Genomic DNA, 14270 nt, shown 5'->3' with positions numbered 1-14270 from the left:
TATATATATATATATATATATATACTCTATATATATATATATATATATATACACACATACACACACATATCATAAAATTACGTTCTGAAATCATCTGTTCTTCTTTTTCTCAGCCCTTCGCAATTCACTTTTGGACATAGGCCTTTTCCATTTTTCTCCATATCTCCCTTTCCTACCGACCCGCATCCAATTTGACTCCGCATACTTTCTAATGTCATTGCGTCAGCGCGACTGCGGCCAGCCCACGCTCCTTATCGACGCCCTCCATCTCCAATACAATAGACGTTTATTCCACCTCTCATTTTTACACCTGGCCTTATGGTCCGCCCATCTCCACTTCAGCGCCGCCACTTGTCCGATATCAGAGACACCGGTCTTCGATCTTATAATATCATTTCTCACTTTGTCTCTAAGACCGGAATCAAACTAGGCATTGAAGATTGAGATTAAAGATTAAAGATTGAAATTTCACCAATGAAGACTTCTTTGGTTCTGACTTTTAGTCAAACTTCAATCTTTCAATCTTAATCTCATTCTTCAATGTATAGTCTAACTCTGGCCTAAGACTGATCCCCAGCATTGATCTTTCCATTGCTCTTTGACATACCTTAATTTGCACTACGCTAGGTCATCGTCATAGTTTCAAGGCTGTATATATCGTCACCGGCAATATATATGTCTCATATACTTTTCGCTTAAGGTTTATGGGAATTTTGGAATCTCTGATGAGATATATTTCAGCTTGCCAAATGCTGCCCATTCAAACCGACCCGCCTCATAATCTCCATTGTCTGGTTTTGCTTGCCCAGTTTAATGGTGTGGCTCAAGTACACTCTTCTATATTTTGAATGGTTACTTTATTAATAATCAATTTTATATTATTAGTGAATATAATCTTGATTTTTTATGGATTCATACTTAGATCCACCTATCTGCACGCGCAATTTAGTTCTTGTAACATCTCTTCTAGCTCTGCAGCATTGTTACTGAAGAGTGCAATGTCGTCTGCGAAGCGCAGATAATTCAGATATGTTCAACTGCAACTTTTCTCTCTCAAGGCCTTTGAAAATTTATTCCAATGCAAGAACAATTTTGGAGAAATCGTGTCACCCTATGACTCTTCTCTTCTGAATTTTTTCGGTATCATTGTTGACTTTGACTTTGAGGGTAGCTTGTCTATAGATGTATTTTATAATTGAGTACCTTGAGTCAATTCTCACTAGATCCATTGCCTCTAGGATCGCCCAAGTCTCCATTGAGTTGTATGCCTTCTGGTAGTCATGAATGCCATATTAAGAGAGATATTGTATTCCATGCATTTAAAAAAAAAATTTTAATTGTCATACCTATTTGAATAAAATTCTAACGCAAATTTTACCTTCGCACGTTAGAATTTTACTAATTGATGATTTGAGAACATAATTTTATGACAGATATATGTACATCACCGATTGATGAGAATCCTTGCATTTGTTTTAGTTGCACAAATATGATGATTAAAACTTTTTTTTTCAATGATTTTACTACTTCAATTCAACTATTTTATTAATTTATATCTTATTCTAATCGTTCAGGATTACTTTTACAATTTGGTTTTTTTTTAATTAATGTTCATCACCAAGTCGATGCGACTTAATTTTTATATTTTTTATATATTTTATTAATTGTTAACAATTGACCATGCTATTACGAGAAGACATTGATTAGACGAAGGTGTCTTTATTACTACATGCGGAGGAATATTGAAGAAATGAAAGAAGTAGATTCTTTGTAATTTTGATTATAGGAATCGTTAAAAATTAAACATTTGAATATGTTATTCGGTATTTTTGTAATTTGCGACCTTTTTTATTTATATATTTTTATGTTACTGAGGATGACCTAATAAGGGTCGAAGCATTAAAACATCTAGCATTGTATTGAAATTATTATAATATTAAATATTAAATATTAAAATTCATTTATCAGTACTTAACATCCTGCATTGACTTGTAGTCTTTATCATTTAATTTGTTTTAAAAATTTGAGTCTGATTTTAATGAAACTTTGTGAACTTGTAGTTCACTTAAAGAGATGAATTTAGAAAATATCAATTGCTTTGAAGGAGTTTGAAGGAGAAAACACCCTTTACGTATACAGCACAATGTTCAGCTTTTTCCGTTATATCTCGAAAACTATTCGAGATATCAAAAAATATTTTATACAAAAGTTTTACAATAAAATGATCTCTGTTCATCCACACGAATATTAAAAAAAAATTTTTTTAATTTGAAAAAAAATGTTTATTTAAAATATTATTGATTGTTTACCTTTATATTCCAAGAGCTATGCTCAAACGCAGATTAAGTCGACTAAACTTGATTTTACATGGAAAATTAATGAAAGTAATAATTGTTTAAAGTCATAGATCAATTATATTCTCCGACATTTTTAGAAAAAGATCATTACAAAATTCTAATAAAACTGGTTTCGTATAGTAACACTCACACACTTTCATATAGTAATACTTTAAAAACAGCATAATTTTTTATGTGATAGAGCATTTACTGGTTTATGCACTATTATTTTAAATTCTGATATACCAAAATCGTTCTCAGGTCGTATTTCGAATATGACATTGTTAATGGAAGTATCCGAAAATAAGCTTTTTGATGATATTCTTACTATATATTGTAAGTTTGACATTTTTCATGAATTGAAAAGTAACATTTTACATATGAATTTATCCTCAATATTCTCAATTTCAACATTATTTTCACAAAAGATGTAAAATCTCTTGAAGACTCAACCCTTAAAGAGTTTCAATCTAAGAATGATAAATCAATTAATTTTATACTGGGAACAGAAAACAAAATGTAATTGTATTTAAAAAATTGTGCTAATACTAGCTATTTTAAGAAATATAATATATGTCAAACATGAACACATGAACCAAAAATAGATATGACAAATGAATTAACGTTTGAGGAATTAGAAAATTTTAGGATTTTGTTATTAATTATAAATGGTTCAAAATCTGAATCAGATTATATTAATTTTGAATATGAGTTGATAAACATATTAAAAACAGTCGATAAGTATGATGTATTAATCGTAAAATTAACATGTGAATATTGATACGCTCTATTGCGATTATAAATGCTATGGAACTTATAGAATTTGCGTTTTCGTTTAATATAAAGTTTTTAGAAATATATTTGATAAATTTTGTTAAGTTTCATATGAAAGAAATTGTGAAAACTAAAAATTTTCAAAAGCTATCGCAAAAAGATATTGTTAAGCTAATGGAATTGATTGAGAAAAATGAAACATCATTAATTGAAACAAGTTCTTCTCTATTTGAAAAATAGCTCGGCATACCTATACAGTTATTTCTGATTTATTTCTGACTACAAATAAAAAATTTATATCGATTAATATTAAATTCATATATATAGTATTGCAGATAAATTAACATAATATGATAAAAATATGATAAAAATATTTTTCAAAGATCTTTCTTATTTAATAAGGAAACATGTTCTCTCTCTCTCTCTCTCTCTCCCCCTCCCTCTCGCCTTCCCTCCCTCCCTGCCTCCCCCTTACGGCAAATATTGGGTTGTCCGGAAAGTTCGTGCCGATTTTGAAGGAAAATTGAAACGCAAAAGATTTAAATTTTAGTATACATTTATTAAATTATATAGGTTAGTCGGCACGAACTTTCCGGACAACCCAGTATATTATAATTTTTAATGTTTAAATATATAAGAATTTACATATAAATAAGTATTAATATAAATTAGAAATAATTTATAATTTAAGCTTATATACAATTGAAACTTATTAATTTTACTTAACATAAATTAACTATAATTTTCTCATGTCTACAGGTTGATCTAAAACAAAAATGTAAAAAAAATCCTTTCAAAGCTAAATTAACTATAAATGTTTTATAAAATTTCTATCAATAATATATCTAAATAAAATTTTCCAATTCTTTAGATCATCCTGTGTACACAGATTCTATAACATCAGAATTTTTTAATCTTTCTCAACGAGTGTTTGTTTTTGATATATTCAATATTGATTTTGTTCTTCAATGTTTATTACAATTATATGTATTTCGATGTTGTATTCAATTTAGATATTAATAAAATGCAATTTGGAGAGAAATTAATTGCTAATCAAATTATAACTTAATTTAAATAAAATAAATAAATAAACTTACGTTTCTTTAATTATTTATTTTTCTATCAGTTTATTTCTAATTCAAAAAGATCTGATATTGATAGTAATAATATTTTATATTGTTTTTTTAGGAGAAGCAATTTGAAAATAAAAAATAAGGCTAAAGTATGAATAATAAGAGCTATTTAATTCGTTAAAGAAATTATTTTCAAACAATAATAGTATTATTGAAGTTTAATGTGAGATTAAAGTCAGTCAAAGTAAGAATTCAATTTATTCTATATAATAAAAGTTAGATTCATGATATACCGCTCACTAAGGTCAGTATTCATAATTGTAAATCGACCCACGATTAATCTCATTTCAGGTGAGTTTCTTCTTCTTAAATTCCCCTATATGGATTTCTAACTTTTGGATCACAGTATCATGATTTGATCTTGCGATCTAGCATTAAACTTCTTCGGGGGCAGAGGTTCTGCTTAAATTAATTCTTCATATATACTAGTATAGTACATTAATCTTTAATCAATATTTACTCCAGAGTCTTCTAAATAAATCTTCGCATATTCAGGCGAGCTAGATTTGAATTGGTTCAAATCAAAGTTTAAACCAATCACATTTATTAAATCGGTTTGAAAAGCGTTTTTTAAATGAAAGATTGATTCAAAGTGTTCCTATAATAGGAACATTAATTCAAATATAGCTCAAACCGGATTTCGGTTGAATCACGACTATGAATACCCTAAATCTATTCATTCATAATTTTACTAATATTCACTAATTACGATAAAATTTGACTATGCAAAACTTAATAAAATGCTTAAAATTTAAAATAGTATTTTAAAATTAATCTTAATGAAAAATTAATCTTAATAAATAATAAAATATAATCGTGAATTATATATAAAAATCCTTCATGTATCTAAATAGTATTTAATTATTCAGTTTCTTTCGGCAACTGGAAAAAAATACTATTTTAATGAATGAAAAAATATATATTAATCAATTTCAGCATTGATAAATAAATTGATTATTTTGAAATTTTTCTCTATAAAAAAAAAGGAGATATCTTTATTAAAAATTATTCAAAAAACATTGTATTTTCATCATCTGTATCGTTATATATGACAAGATTTAGATTGTTGGACATAATTTAAATCTAATATACTTTTGAATATACTTTTCTCTTGGGATACACTGGATGCAACCTCGCATCACATCAATTGCGCGTAAGCACTACACTTAGCTACATTAAGTTCATGGCACATATAAAAATGTAAGCCCGTAAGACGTAATCAGTAAGCGAATTGCCCAATCACGGACCTTAGGGCCAGTAACAAATCCAATCTTACAAATTTCCTTAGAGTCTGAGCACAAAAATTAAACTTACTTAGGGTACGGTCAACGCAATGTTGTAAACGTTTTAAAGCGTTTTTTAATTGATCAGTTTATAAAATTCTTTCTTCTAATTGGTCCATCAAATGTTTCGAAGTATTTGTAGCAAGACTTTGACCACAGCCTTAGAGACTTAAGTTGTAGATTTAAGTTGTAAATAACGCACAAGCTTTGGCATATGACATATGATTTATTGGAGACATGGCATAATAAGTTGTACGTCATACGTGAAAGCTTGTGCGTTACTTACGTCTACAACTTAAATCTCTAAGTTATGACAATTCTTGTGCTCAGACTCTTACTGATTACGGACTTATGTTTTTGTATGTGCTATGGGCTTTACACTAGAGTGGTGCACACCATGGTGTACATCAATATTGCGCTAAAACCCTGTTCCCGCTTAACTTCCATTTTCAAATTGTAAATATCACACTGACTCTACACTGTTCCTTTCAGACGGTGTAGCAAAATTCCACTTCGTGCATAAAATTTGCACTACATCGTAGTCATGGAAATATAGTTGCACCAAATGAGTTCGCTTACCAGTCATGGAAACATAGTACACTGCTGAGTGTTACACTGGTGGGCGAGAGTGCAGCCAAGAGAAAACAATTAGATAATTTATCGTTTTAATGTTTTTATAAAGTTTTTAATTCACTAAACTTGAGATTAATTTTCTTTTTTCTGATTTAAGATATTGGCTACTTAAAGTCTCGCTACAAATGTTTTGAAGCGTTTGATGGACCAATGAAAAGAAACAATTTTACAAATTGACGAATTAAAAAACGCTTCAAAGCGTTTGCAACATTGACCATATCCATTGTCCTATGACAAAAGGAAAACGGAATCTCGGAAAAGTATATCATCAATCAGATTAGCATGTTATACGAATGCACTAAATTTAAACGATTCTGATCTGGTTGTATTACTTTCCTGGGCTACGTTCCAAAATTTTCTCTCCGAAAAAAATTTGACTCGAAATATATACATGTGATGTATATTATAGCATGTAAAGTAAAATCTTCCTCGGAGAAGACGTTTTGAAACGTAGCCCAGTGAGAACCGAAATTTCGACTATCATGGGAAAGCATTTGGTTAAATTCCAATCCAATCTCAATCGCTAGTGTTATTAAGTCTGTAGCGAAAGTCTCGCTACAAATATCAGATGCATAAGCTTAAATTCGCTGTTTTTTAGTCAGAAAAATACATTTTTTTTTCTAGGAAGCAAAAATAAATTTATTCAAAGTACTTGCCCTCGCTAACTATACATTTTTCCCATCTTTCGGGCAATTTGTGTATACCACGCCAAAAAAATTCCTCATCTTTCGAGGCAAACCACTCATCAAGCCATTTTCGGATGTCTTCGTAAGAATCGAAGTGCCGCTCAGCGAGCGCGGCCATCGACGAAAACAGGTGATAGTTAGAAGATGCCAGGTTTAGTGAGTAAGCGAGATGGGGTAGCACTTCCCACTTGAGTGTCTCCAAGTAGTTTTGGACCATTGTTGATGTGTGCGATGGTGCGTTGTCGTGGAGGAAAATCAGCTTGTCATGTCTTTTCCGATTATGCGGCCTTTTTTCACATAGAGCATGGTGCAATTTGATCAGTTGCTGATAGTAGCGATGAGCATTAACAGTTTCACCAGGTTTTAACAGCTTGTAGTAGATGACACCCTCCTGATCCCATCAAACACACAGCATCGTCTTCCGTTCAAAGCAATTTGGTCTTGAGGAAAATGTTGGACAGGATCAACCCAAAATTTCTTGCATTTAAAATTCTGAAAATAGATCCACTTTTCATCGCCTGTCACAATCCGATGCAGGAACGACTTTCTTTTTTGTCTGGCAAGCAGAATTTGGCATGTGTTTTGGCATCGCTCCATCTGCCTATCGTTCAGTTCATGCGGCACCCATTTTCCGATCTTTTGAACCTTCCCCATGGCATGTAGCCGCATGGAAATGGCTGTTTGAGAAACACCCAATTGTTCAGCAAGCATTTTTTGCGATTGGGTATCATCCTCGTCCAAAAGAGTCTGCAATTGACAGTCCTCAACCTTCCTGGGCCGATTTTCACGCTTCTTATCACTCAGATCAAAATTGTCGTCATTGAACTGGCGAAACCAATCTCTGCACGTTGTTTCTGATAAAGCATTATCGCCATAGGCCTCCACAAGCATTCGATGCAATTCGGCAGCTGATTTCTTCAAATTGAAACAGAAAAGCAAAGCTTCCTGCATATGCTTTTTTTTTAGCAAAAAACTAGACATGATTATGAAAGAAAAAATGTTGTTATATGAAATTGCTGATGATGTGCACTGGTTAATGTTGACAGATGTCAAACACATAAAAAAAAGTATGTGCCCAGGATAGCTTTGTACGCTCACTAATGCTACCTATGAGCAAACAGCGGATTTAAGCTTATACACCTAATATGCTTTGAAGGACTTAGAAAAAAGAATTTTACAAACTGACCAATTAAAAAAACGCTTCAAAGTATTTGCAATATCGCGTTGACCATATGCTAAGTTAGATTTAAATTATGTTCGTACTAATCAGTACTAAAGGCCTAGATAACAGAGATGCGACATTGCGTCAGTTAGGTTAGATAGCCACCGCCATTTTAATTCAATATAAATGCTCCTAACCTTATATCGATACTAAATATTTACACAAATAAAAATACTTACACCATAATAATAGTTTTTTATTGCACTTCAACATTTTGAAACACTCTTAATTTTTCTTTATCTAATCTATATGTATATACATTACAAAACTATATCTTGATGCATTAGACTACGTTCGGAAACATCCTCCGAGTATATCGTTTTATTCTTGTGTAGATGCAATAGTGAATTAAAATGGAACTCTTGATCACATAATTCAGACAGCCAATTAGATCATACTTTCTATGTCGCATCTCTAGGTCAATAACTAAGACTGTGTTCCAAAATTGATTGTCAACGCTGCAGGCAATCATATGTCGTCATAAAAATGTTACCAACAGCGTTCCAATTTTCAGAATTTTCCAATTTTACGGAAGTAGTGCAATTGCCCATTGCCAATCACAATCACTTCTGCGTAGGGAGTTTAGGGTTAGTTTTTTTTTTAAGTGCTGTGATTAGCTGTGCGCAATTGAACCGAGGGCAATTGCCATACACTCCAATTTTAGTAAGCATGTGATTGGTGTGAATACGCATTTTAAATTGGAACGATATTGATAGTGTTGTCAGCATTGGCAAACAATTTTGGAACACAGTTTTAATTAGTATTGATTAGATGTAAGCTTGATCGGTGTATCCATGGAGTAATAAAGAGATCAAACTTAAGGTTAAATTAATCAAACTGAAAGTTCGAAACACGATGTAAGTAAATGGAAATCCGGCAGATGTGATTTTAGTGCCATCACGCCTTGCGGAAAAAGTTGGAAGTATTGACTGTCACGAGACCACAAATCACACGTATATATGTAATAGTATGTATGTGGTAGAACATGTCTTTTTTTTAGAAAAATCATTCCGTATCTTTATAAAAACTTAAATTTATTAGCGCCTTTCCAATCCGACATGATGGCAATTCATATGATCTGGGATCAACTCACTACTTCAAAGGTGCCGACGCTCAGTGTCCATATTGTATGTACTTATATTATGTCCAAATTCTTAAAAAACTAATCAGAAAGATAATGAAGGAAAATGGAAGGATGGTTAGACTCTGTGACTCTGAATTCATCGTTGATTGATTTTTATGATTCATCATAAAATTTTGATTGATTTTGTGTGTGTGTGTGTGTGTGTGTGTGTGTGTGTGTGTGTACGCGCGCGCGTGTGTATTTATTTATGTACATAATTTTTTAGTTTAATTTTATCCAGATTGATTTCTTCGAAACATCGACGTAGAAAATAAAGAAAAGAGAAGACGAAAGATAAAGAGAAAACATAATTGTATATATTAATTTAATATTACTTTGTATTATTATGCAATTCTGTTGTTACTTATATTTTGAATTCAAATTGACAAATTAAATATACACTGCAATAAAGTACTTATATACTTAATAAAAAATTAAATACATAAATAATTAAATATAAAAAAGTAGTTAATATTCCTGAAATCATATTTTTCAGCTCATTTATTTTTATATTATTTATTTTTAAACAAATTTCATTTCATTCTATTTGTGTATTTATTTCTGTTGTTATTCTTCTTTAATTTATTCATTATAAAATCATTGGCTCTCTCTCTCTCTCTGCGTTCAGCAGAATATTTATTTTGCGATTGTTGGAAGTTTTTTTGCCCTGATTAAATTATATTTTAAGATTTAGAGGAATGGTCTTATTTCAGCAGACATTCATAAAATAGTTACGTTTTGTTAAACATTTTTATATGTACTACATACAATTTCAGTTTTACGCTTCACATTTGAAAATGCATTCGTGTTTCGATGTGTTTCCTTTATTCACACTCTATTGTCCGTATTCCCCGAAGTAATAGAAAGGAGTAAAAAATCTCTGCAGTTTACTGTGATTTCCGTCATACCAGATGATACCAGATGTTCCGTTGCGCATACTGGTGATAGTAATATTAGAAACAACCAATCAAATTTTTGCCTAAATTTATTTTCCTGCGTATAATGGCATATTAAAATTGCCAATCAAATTTTTGTCTAAATTCACGCTATTACTGCGCAACCATGGAAATGGAATACCTAGTATTATCATGGTCTCCACAGTGGCACAAAAATTCGTGGCATTTCTGTCGCTGACAACCTCATTTATTCAGTTGTGATGGAGGTGGAAGTACAATGCACAATTGTAATATTATCAAAGTAAGAATAACAAAGTAAGAATAACACAAGTTAAAAATAATTCAGTGAAAAATAAAAAGTAAATATCATAGTAAGAAGTACTATATTAATTTATATCAATAAACAAACAAGTCTAAAGGAAGAAAGAAAAGTACCGAAGATTATACAGTTTTAAAAGTTAATTAAGGGTAATTATCTACTATATATGAAATATACAGTCATCACCTCCGATTTTGATGAAATTATTCCTTATTCGATGCATTTTTGCATAAAACGAAAGAATCTAAAAAAAAAAAACGCTAGCACGGCCCCACGAACCGAGCGTTAAAATTAACGATTATAGAGATTAAGAAATTATATCGATGAGATGCAGCGACATTACGAACATTTTTTATTTTACATGCGCTGTGGTCATGTACGCATGCGTTTTAGTAACTATGCAAGAGATATCAAATGATTGTAATAAACTTCATATACGTAAATGCTATTTTGAAGAATTTTCTGTCCATTTACCAATGTAGATTAAAATTAATCTCGGTTTAACTTTTCGTTTTTCTCTAGTTCTAAAAATTAAAAAAAGATGAAAAGTAATTTGAAACGAGATTAATTTACTTTGGCCTAGTTTTCATCGAGGGTTTAATCCAGATCAGAATGTAAGAACCAACCAACTACACTCGAGCATTTCCCTGTCGTTCTCTGTCGTAACAAGGAAATATTTGATTGTAGTTGGTTTTTACATTCTGATCCGGATTAAACCCTCAGTGGAAACTAGGCCATTGGTGGAAATGAGCATTAAATCTAAACTTTAATCCATATAAAAAAGTAATTTTCTTTAATATCATAACATTCACAATTACTCATTCACACTTATATTCTCTGCTTGACAAACAAATTCAAAGATTCAAAGAAATTTCATCAATTTCTTTGAATCTCTTGGAGGTAGATTTATTGCTGGGGGAGATTTTAATGCCAAGTATGGGAATCCATTGGGATTCCATTGGAAATCTCGATTTACTCTAACGAAAGAGTGTGAACTGGTGAAGGCTATGGAGAACTTGCGACTTAATGACATATCTATTGACTAGCCGACCTACTGGTCTATAGAAACAAGATCCCGGACTTGCTGGATTTCTATGTGGTTAAAGGCTTTTCCTCTAAGTACATTAGTTGCGAATCTAGTCTAGAACTTATGTTTGATCACTCCCCTGTCATAATTACATTGAGCAGTGAAATTATAAACAGATCCACGAAATGTGTTCTTCATAGTAGGAAAATCAATTGGGGATCACTTCGCGATCTTATTGATTCCTCCCTTAACATCAGGATAAATTTGAAAATTGAAAAGGACGTTGAGCTTGCTGTTGAACATTTTAACTCGTGGTTCAGAGAGTGATCTAGTGTTCCATTCCACCAATGTCCAGTCAGCGATGAGATTATGTTTTCCCAAGTTAATCTTGGAGAAAGTTGCGGAGAAGAGGCTGCGAAAGAAATGGCAAAAACCTAGATACTCCAGTATTTAGGAGGAGTTTAAACCGCGCTTGCAAAGAATTAAAATATCTTCTGGACAGTGAAAGGAACAATAGCATCCAAAAATATCTGCAACAGCTTCCGTATCTACCGACTATTTCTTATGGAAGGCCATCAGAAAGTGAAACGGCTGAAAATAGCTGTCTTTCTCTTCGGTGCACTGAGCACGCTGTAATGAGAATAAGGTTATGACATTTACTGATCATCTGTAGGAGGTTTTCACTCCTCATTCAATTGAAGGATCCAAGAAGCATGGGAACACAGTTGTGGCATCTCTGGAAACAATATAGATGAATATACAAAAACTGGAATCAAGACAGTCAACGTAGAAATTAATAATCATAAGATCCCTGAATACGATCTTATAACAGAGAGAATACTCAAGGAGCTCCCAAAGTCAGGAACTATCTATCTCATTCATCTTTTCAATTCAGTATTGGTTTTGTTCCCCTCCCAATGGAAGGTTGCTGTCATTAAAATGATAAACCTAAATGATAAAAACCTGGAAGGATTTCAGGAAAGATCCCAGATCTTTCAGACCTATAAGCCTGCTTTCAATAACAGCCAATATGTTTGAATCACTATTGCTGCACTAAGAATGATGTCTATAATCAAGGAAAAAAATCTCATTCCTGAGCATCAATTTGGTTTCAGAAAAAGTCATGGAACAATTAAACAAGTTCATAGACTTGAGCAATATTCACAAATCACTGAAAAAGAAAGAATACTGTTCGGCAGTATTTTTGATGTCTCATAAACCTTTGAGTGTAGTATGAAGGATTGCTCTACAAAATTAAAACTACCTCCCTGGATTTTATAATATATACCTATCATAAGTATCTATCTAAAAGATTGTTACTTTTTGTAATGAATAGTGGTGATGCTTTATCAAACTTATGCCAAATAAAGACTCTGCAGAGGGGGATTTCGCAGGGCAGAATGTTAGGCCCTATATTGTACTGTATATGGCTGACCTGCCGGCAAATGGATCTGTCATAATCGGGACATTTGCAGATGATACTGCTGTTATGATTTCTCACGTCGACTCGCTGTTATCTCATACTGCAGAAGAGTTTGGATGGTATTTTCTCCTGGATGAGGAACTAGAAGATTTTAATAAACGAAATAAAATCGACTCATGTCATCTTCACCTGAGACAAGGAAGCTGTCCGGCAGTTCAGTTTAATAATGTTGATATACCTCAAATGGAGTATGTGAGATATCTTGGGTTTCACCTGGACAGGCGTTTGATCTGGAAAAGACATATTTTCATAAAAGGAAACAACTCTTGGCTTGCAGAAAAATATAGTTTGGATATAGTGGATATAGTTCAATCTTAACTAAATATGGAAAATAAACTTATAATATGCAAAGTTATTCTCGAACCCATTTGGTCATATGGGATCTAAGTTTGGAAGATGGCATCTCACTCCAATATAGAGATAATATAAAGATTCCAATCGAAAAAAACTAAGAATTATAATTAACCTTGGTATCCCAGTAAACGAGAATGGATTGAAATTTTTTCTATCCGAATGCGTATTTTAAATAGAATACTTTTTTGGATTTAATTGGATTCAATTGAATTCAATTAGATTCAATTGGATGCAATTGGATTGAAAAACTTTGAATTTCCTATTCAAAATTTTGAATTGAACAGTATTCACAATTGCAGAAAAAGCTAATATTATTTTTAGATTGAAAGGCATAGAGATATGCTCCATACAATTCCTATAAATGAATAAAAATTCAAAATTGAAAAGCATTCATTTTAATTCGTGACTCAATACTTCTAAAAATCTGAATCCATTTCAATTCATTTCAATCCATTCTCGTTTGCTGGGATATTCCTAATAAAATGCTATATTATGATCTGGACATATTTATCGTTAAAGAGGTCAGCAAGGTTTATAATAGAAGCTACAGAAAGAGAATTGAAAACCATCTAAATTCTTGCCAACCAGCTCATGAAAATTACGCTCTCTAGAAAGCTGAAGAAAAAAATCTCATCTAATCTGTTCTAATACAGCATCTAATATATAGCAGTCCCTATCTAATACATAGCGGTCAACCGATTTGAGGAGTGTCAATGGATATTGACTTGATTTCTCTCGCATGCTATATTTCTTTGCCAAACTTCTTGTTAAACGTCCTAATTTAGAACAGATTGCAAATTCTGAGAAGGAACAAAAAAAATCCATGTCACGTCATCTTTTAAATAAAGGATCAATCCAAATCTCTTTATACTTTTTTTTAATTTGTACATTCATTAAAGCATACAGATGCTATTAGTCTATTTTGTCGTAGTTTTGCTTTATTTTTGTTGTCACACATATCAATTTAACAGATCCAATTGTAATATTATTTTTGATATGAC

This window comes from Atta cephalotes, assembly GCF_000143395.1.
Source record: "Atta cephalotes unplaced genomic scaffold scaffold00023, whole genome shotgun sequence".
Taxonomy (NCBI): Eukaryota; Metazoa; Arthropoda; class Insecta; order Hymenoptera; family Formicidae; genus Atta; species Atta cephalotes.
Note: the sequence above shows the minus strand (reverse complement) of the source record.